The following is a 7,205-nucleotide window of genomic DNA, read 5'->3' as shown; positions in this document are numbered from 1 at the left end:
CCTGCCCTCTCACACAGGTGTTGGGATAAAACCTTCCTCTCTTTTCTGGGTGGGTTGCTGCCAGAACCTGACAGCCGCAGTATGTGGGAAAGCAGCAGGAGAGAAACTTCAAGCTTAGGGGCTTTTTGCATATGTTTCAGAAGGCATTAAAACTTTGCATATCACTGAGGCTGAGCATCATGCAAGACTCAATTTCTACCCAAATAGGCATGTTTAAGAAAGAAAACACAGCTTTTTGCCTAATTAGATATATTTGAGGAAGAAAATACAGTTTTATGAAGAGATAGGTGACTCACTGCAGTCACCTTGGAGGTGTGTGGCACAAGCAACTATACCTGTGAGACAGGAGGTGGGTTGAAAGAAATGAAGAAAACAGTACAAATGTTTACACCTGCAGCTAAATCCTGTTCCCTTAGCTTGGGAGAGCTGTACACGGGGATTGTGTGGAAATAGAAGAGTCAAAAGCAGTCAAACCCTTTGCAGATTTATATTGTTGTAGAGGCTATTGGAAATATAATGTACAATGCACTAGGAGGCAATAGATAGGTGAGAATCCCAAGATTTGACATGTAAACTCATCATAGTAAGATTTTCAGGAATATGTGCTACTAAGTATATATTCTCACCACTGTTAAACGTTTTTTTATACCTTAGAATGTCACTAGTGATTTCCAGACTTCCAGCAAACTATCAATGTACCTGAGAAAGACAGATTCGGTTCTCTGCAAGAATGTTGCTTCGCTCACCCTTTTCTGCTCCAGAAAACCTTGGACAATGCAAGATTGTTAGCAATGCAAGAAACATTTTCGAAATATATGGAGGAACAGGTTTTAAATAACACCATGTTCAGCCCCTCCATAGCTTGCCCCCCTGAAGCTGTTCCTGTGCCTTTCACTACCCAGCATGGCTCACCACGAGCAGTTAATCCAATGCTTCATAGTAATTTGTATCCCTCATGTTATCTATTAATTTAATTTTGACCAAACATTTCTCCTCTTGAGCTGTTTTCTCTCAGTATGTATTGCACTAGAAATTACCTTATTTAATTGTGAAGTAGCTCTGTACTTTACCAGGTCCACTGATTATTTCTTAATTGCATCAAGTGCAAAACTGAAGGCAGCGGGTTTTTTCTTCTTTTTTTGGCCATGTTTATCTGAGTCTCTGGCATTAAAAAAAAAGTCAAGTCACTTTAGCCAAGTGCAGTTACGAAGTAATGTATCTAATAAAAATACTGTAAGACCAGAAGCATAAAATATTCTGCTACTGGGGCCCAGAAAACATTAATCATTATCTTACACTGTATATACTGCACACTTTTAAACTTTGTAAAAAACCACAGTTACTTGAAGCATCATGTTACTTTGATCTGGCACCAGACCAGCACTTTTAAAGCAGAAAAATTAAAAAACAAAATCAGTCAGAAGCTGGACAGAGCTGCTCCTCAAGGGAAAGGAGTACTGATCTGATCTTTCAGGCACAGGCCACATATACCAATTTAATTACAATTATTGTTTGCCAGAAGAATCATAATGGAGTATGTTATTAATTACTTGTCCATTCAAATATCATATTCAGCCAGTTAAGTCATCAATAAAATCATGACTCTGCTGGCAAAACAAGCAGTGTACAGAGCAAACACTTGAAAGCATCAATTTCTGGTCTAAATTTTGTTAGTTAAGTAATCCCAAAAACAGTCAGAAAGAAAGTACATTCATCACTCAGAATGCACATGGAACCAAACTGAAATAATGTGGATTTTCTAAGAGCTGATTTTTTTATTTATTTAAGGATGTTATGAAAGGCAAGAAAATAACAGTGCATTGTTCTCCAGCATTGGTGTCTCCAACATAAAACAATCCATTTAAACCCATGCAAAATGGCTAATACTGTTATTGCTGTCCTTTTTCATAACTCAGTGTCATTTCATTCATCTCACCCCTAAGAAATGACCTTTTCTGTGCACATCCCCACCTTTTTCCACAAATCCCCTGAGTGACAGAATGTCATCCTAATCCCATTTCCATTTAGATGTTACAGGAAAGTATTGTAGACCTTGGAGGCAATAAGTAATCATAATGGAAAGATAATAATATGTTTATGAAATCTGGATTTTAGAATAGCAAATTGAAAAATTACAATAGTATCTCAAGCCACTGAAGGTCAATGTTACTAAGAGCAAAAAGCCATCAATCAAGTGTTCTCAAACTTTTCTAGTTTAGATTATTTTTTGATACAAAGCATCTCTATTTCAGAGAGCAGCACCTCTCTCCTGAGGTGATTCCTCATCTACCTAGCAGTCACACAATCTGGTGTTATAAACAGTGTTTAGTGTATTTTTCCTACAAACAACTATTTTCCTAGTCTGGCTTTATCTTTTAAGTAGACCTAAAAACCAGGGAACAACATCACAGGCCTCTCCAAAATGCACTATAGACCACAGTTTAAAATTTCCAGCCCTTATTAATTCTTAAAGGTAAAACAGTATGTAAGAACTCATAACTAAATATATCAAAATGCTACTTTGAGTACTGTGCAGTTGTAGGTTTCTTTAATAAAGGTAAATTTGCTTCCTCATGCCTAAAAGCTACAAAGTTGTATGTATAGAAAACCACTGAAACTTATCTGAGGACCTAGGCAAAAAAAAAAAAACAACCAACCCAAAAAACCACTCCAGCCTTGTCCTCAGCCAGTTACAGAGTTTTCCTCTCTTGAGCTTCAGTTTTCCACTGTTTTAAAGCACACCTCAGACTCACCAATAGCCATTTTTGGGACTAGCTGAAGTTTTCTGTGTGTAAAGCAGGAGGCCATGGTTGTTACCTGGAAAGGCTTTTACTGGACTGCTGCTCCCCCGAAAGGCTCCCTGCTGCTGTCAAGGACAGTTGTGCTCTCCCCTTCCCCATGTTCCTGGCATTCCTGTCCCTGCAGCCTCTTCTCCCTTCTGCCAGCTCTGGTTCCCAATCAATGCCCTTGTACAATGGGCCAGTTTGTTCACTGACCAAAAGCTAATGTGTTTTTTTTAATTCTTTTTAGGCTGGCTTGGCTTGCTGAAGCTGTGACAGAAGCATTAGAGATGACATGAAGACAGCATCAGGATGGCACATCCACAAGCCAAACCTCCCTTTTTGGAAGCAAGATGTTAGATCAGACAGTGGAAGAGCACACAGGTGAGAACCACCAGGCTTTCCTTTTTACCACCATCCTCCTAGGCCACAACCTGTTACTGGCACAGTTTTTACAGACACTGCTTGCTTTGTTTATCCAAGCAATTCTTGCTACAAAATACTTCTTGATGAGGTCATGTGGAGACCCCATAGTAGCCTTCCAGTATCTGAAGGGGCCTACAAGGACTCTTCATCTGGAATTGTAGTGATAGCACAAAGGAGAATGGCTTCAAAGTGGGACAGAGGAGGTTTAGATTAGGTGTTAGGAAGAAATGCTTCCCTGTGAGTGTAATGAGGCCTGGACACAGGTTACCCAGAGAATCTGTGGCTGCCCCATCCCCAGAATTGTTCAAGGCCAGGTTGGACAAGGCTTGGAACAACCTGGGATAGTAGAAGGTGTCCCTAGCCATGACAGGTTTTGAAACTAGATGGTATTTAAGGTCCTTTTGAACCCAAGCCATTCTGTGATCCTATTTGCATAGAGCTGTCTTACACTCTACTTTTATTTCTGGCTATATTAAAACATTTTTCATTGTTAACAGCTCACAAACTCAGACAGAGACTCTGGACACCTCCCTCATAACACCTCAGTGCAAAGCAGTGCAGCTGTTCACACAAGTGTCTAAGCAGCAAACACCTCTGTTCTGATGATTTTGAATGCAATTATTCTTGTGTATTTAAAGAACTTTAATATCATACCCAAACCAAGAGCAGTGATTGATCTAGTAACAGTATAAAATGATTAAGTAAGCATGGGCTATTTTAAAAATGTCTTGGGACTAGAGGACTCTCAAAGCTCATGTTCATCTTTGTATATATAGGCAAAGTCTTGGCACTCTTTTTGGCAGATGACCCAGCAAAATGACTGATGTATGAACATTGATGCATTCACATAAATTAACTCTGCACATAAAAAACACAGAGCCTTTAAGCCCGATTACATCTTCCCCAATTGTACAAATACTCCCTTTGCAGTCTGTGGCAGCTCAGGAAGATGAGGCCAATCCATATGTTATATTGATTCTAAAGGCACAAGAGTATGCAGTTAATCCCTTTCAAACCTTGCAGAGCACAAGCTCTTGGAGATCTTCCAAGCAGCCAGATGAAAGTTGCCTTTCAGAACCAGGGGCTGTGTGCTGTTAGAGATTCCAAAACATGCTGGGCCAAAATCTGGCCTTGCTTTTACCTGTGTAAAATGGGACTATTTCAGGAGCTGTATATGTCCACCAGTATAGAACTGATCATTATCTTACAAAAAAGTGTATAATGCTAGCATGCTTTCCTCTTAATGTCCAAGAAAAGCAAAGATCAACAAATGAAAATGTTTTCTTCCAGCTAGAGGTTTTAGAACATCTAAAACATGTCAGACGCTTTATGATAGGTTTTAGGATCTTTTGTGCTGCTAATAGGTTTTACCTGAGGATAATTCAGATACCAGAGTGATGATTGACGTGTAAATTGTCTCAGGTAGGTCAAAAAAGGTAGGTTAGAAATTGCAAACCCACCCATGAACCTCCTGTAGACACATGGCTTGAAGCATCCAGAAGAGCCACTACAGATGAGAAACACCTTTCTGTAAAGCTAAAGGTTGAGCACCTTTAGATGCGTTCACACTGCATTTTTGTCCATCAGAAGCTACCAAATCTGAGTATTTTGAACTTCTGGTGTTTCACCTGGGTGTTGGCACTGCCTGTGATGCCTCCAAGTGGCTACCTGGAAACAGAGGCTAGATAAGATTAAGAGAATAAAAGCAGGTATTTATTTGAAGGGCCTTCAAAGGTACACCTTGGGCAGTCAAAAGCGTCTAAGGGACTCTACCCAAGATGGACCCTGGGTCACAGATTTTTTCACACTTTTATAAGTTTGGTCCATTTGCATATCAGGGTTAATTCTCCAATTATAATTTCAGGTAGTGATGTAATCACCCCAAGTTTGCTCCTCCTATCAGAGACTTTAGTTTACATATTTTGGGGCCTAGGGAAACAAGGTGTCCTTGAGTTCAGGCCCAGAGAGGGTTTGTTATGTCTAACCATCATGAGAGAACAGTAGCTAACAGGCTGTATGAAGTTTCAGAGTTACATACTAAGCAGTACAGGATTTGAAAAATATGAAAGTTAAAACCTAAGGCATCACCTGTTTGTGGGATTTTCTAACTACAAGACACAAAATACAAACCCATCTCTGCAGCATAGCTCAGAATCCAGTCTGACACCCAGAATCCAGTGCAGAATCCTCAGATTTTACAGTGTAGCTGGATCATGCAAGTAACACCAAGGTTGAAATGAGGTCATTTCCAAAATAAATGTATCTGTATGGTGTTACCTTGTTACGGCTGAGTTACAACCCTAGTGCCCATTTTAAAGCAGTGTTGTCTAGCAAAATAAAATGAAATTTGTATTATCCAAAATGAGGGAAGTCATTAAGACAGAACTGTATCACCAACCACCAGTTTCAAGGTTTCTTCAGCACACTTTAGAAAAGTTGCATAATAAAAACAAATTTTGAAGCAAAACTAAGTATGTTCTTTTATAAATGTCACAGTGAAATAAGCATGCAAACCAAAAAGGACCTAACAAATCACAGAAAAAACCCAGCTATTATCCACAAATAGCAGTCAATAAATTGGGGCAAATCCATTATTTGTCTTAGAAACAAAGGAAATAAAATTTTAAATTTAGACAGAACAATAAGTATTATGTGATCCGTGGCTTAAAAATTCATTGTAGATGTACCTTACGAAGAAAGTTGCTGTTTGTCTAGATTACTTTTCAAGACAGAAGATGCAACTCCAGGGATTTTGCACAAAGCAAAAAGTTTACATTATAGCACTTTATTCCATTTAACTTTATAACAGTTTTAAGTAAATGCCTAAGAGGAGCACAGACTATAAGAGTCGAGAATGCTGTGCAGAAATTAGAAAGAAAAGAGGAAAATACATAATGTATGATGTAAAAAGAAACAGATAACGAAAATTAAAAGGATTTTACTAGAGGAAAACAATTTCATTTTATTGTAAAGCTCTAAATGAATAAAATAAAGTCTTTGAATGTGAAGATGATTAAAAAGACAAAATCATTAGCTAAAGATATTTACAAGTTTAGACTTTCATTTTGATTGTAATTTTAATTAGCTGGACACTGGGGGGGATGCAAATGAAAGCCTACATCATCTACTTACTCTTTAAATTGCATTCCACCTTAATTTTCTGCTCTTCAGTTCTTAATTTTCTCTATTTTTGTTCTAACTAATCCGGTTATCAGAATAAAGTGATTTTCTCTCAGCCAGGTTTAACATTCAGTATTTGAGTCTGTGAACCAAAAGTTCATCCCACTGCTTCAATTTTTATTCTTTCAATAGCAGAAACTCTCCAGGAAACTTTTCCAGTCTTTTGTCTGTACAGCAGGGTGCTTTATGTACACACGACAGTTATACAGCTAATAACAAAGGATTCTGTTTTAAAAATAATTATGTTCCATTTACACAGTTTCCCATGAAATTTAGTCATAAAATGCAGGATGCACCAAAAGATTAAACGCCATTTTCCTGTTCATTAAAGCCATTTTTCTAACTGTAACCCAGTTATTTGCCTTTTTGTCTTGAAGGAACCACATGCCCAAGCAGCAGTCAGAGTCAGTTTATTCTTAAACAAAAGAACTAATTCCCATTGGGCTGTCTCTGCAGTGCACAGTTAACTCCCAGATTTGTGCCCCTCTCTCAGGCCATGGACAGACAGACAGACACCCTGCTCATGAAAAGCTGCACTGAAAGCAGATCACATTGTCTTTTCCAGAAAAGCTCTGGAAGCACAAATCCAGAGCTGAGGTGGCTGCTGCAGGTGCATAAGCAAGGCAGTCTGTCACTGTGTGAGCATCCTCACACTACCAAACCTTATCTGTTTGAAGGATTCCTCAGTTCCTGCCTTGCCCTGAAGATGCTCTGTTATCAAGTAATGTGGGATTCTTCTGCAAGTTGACTTGTAAGACACCTTGTTGTGGAAAGGATATAAAGGCAGCATCAACACGTTAGGGATTTCATCTGCACTGA

This window comes from Corvus hawaiiensis, chromosome 3, assembly GCF_020740725.1.
Source record: "Corvus hawaiiensis isolate bCorHaw1 chromosome 3, bCorHaw1.pri.cur, whole genome shotgun sequence".
NCBI lineage: Eukaryota > Metazoa > Chordata > Aves > Passeriformes > Corvidae > Corvus > Corvus hawaiiensis.
Note: the sequence above shows the minus strand (reverse complement) of the source record.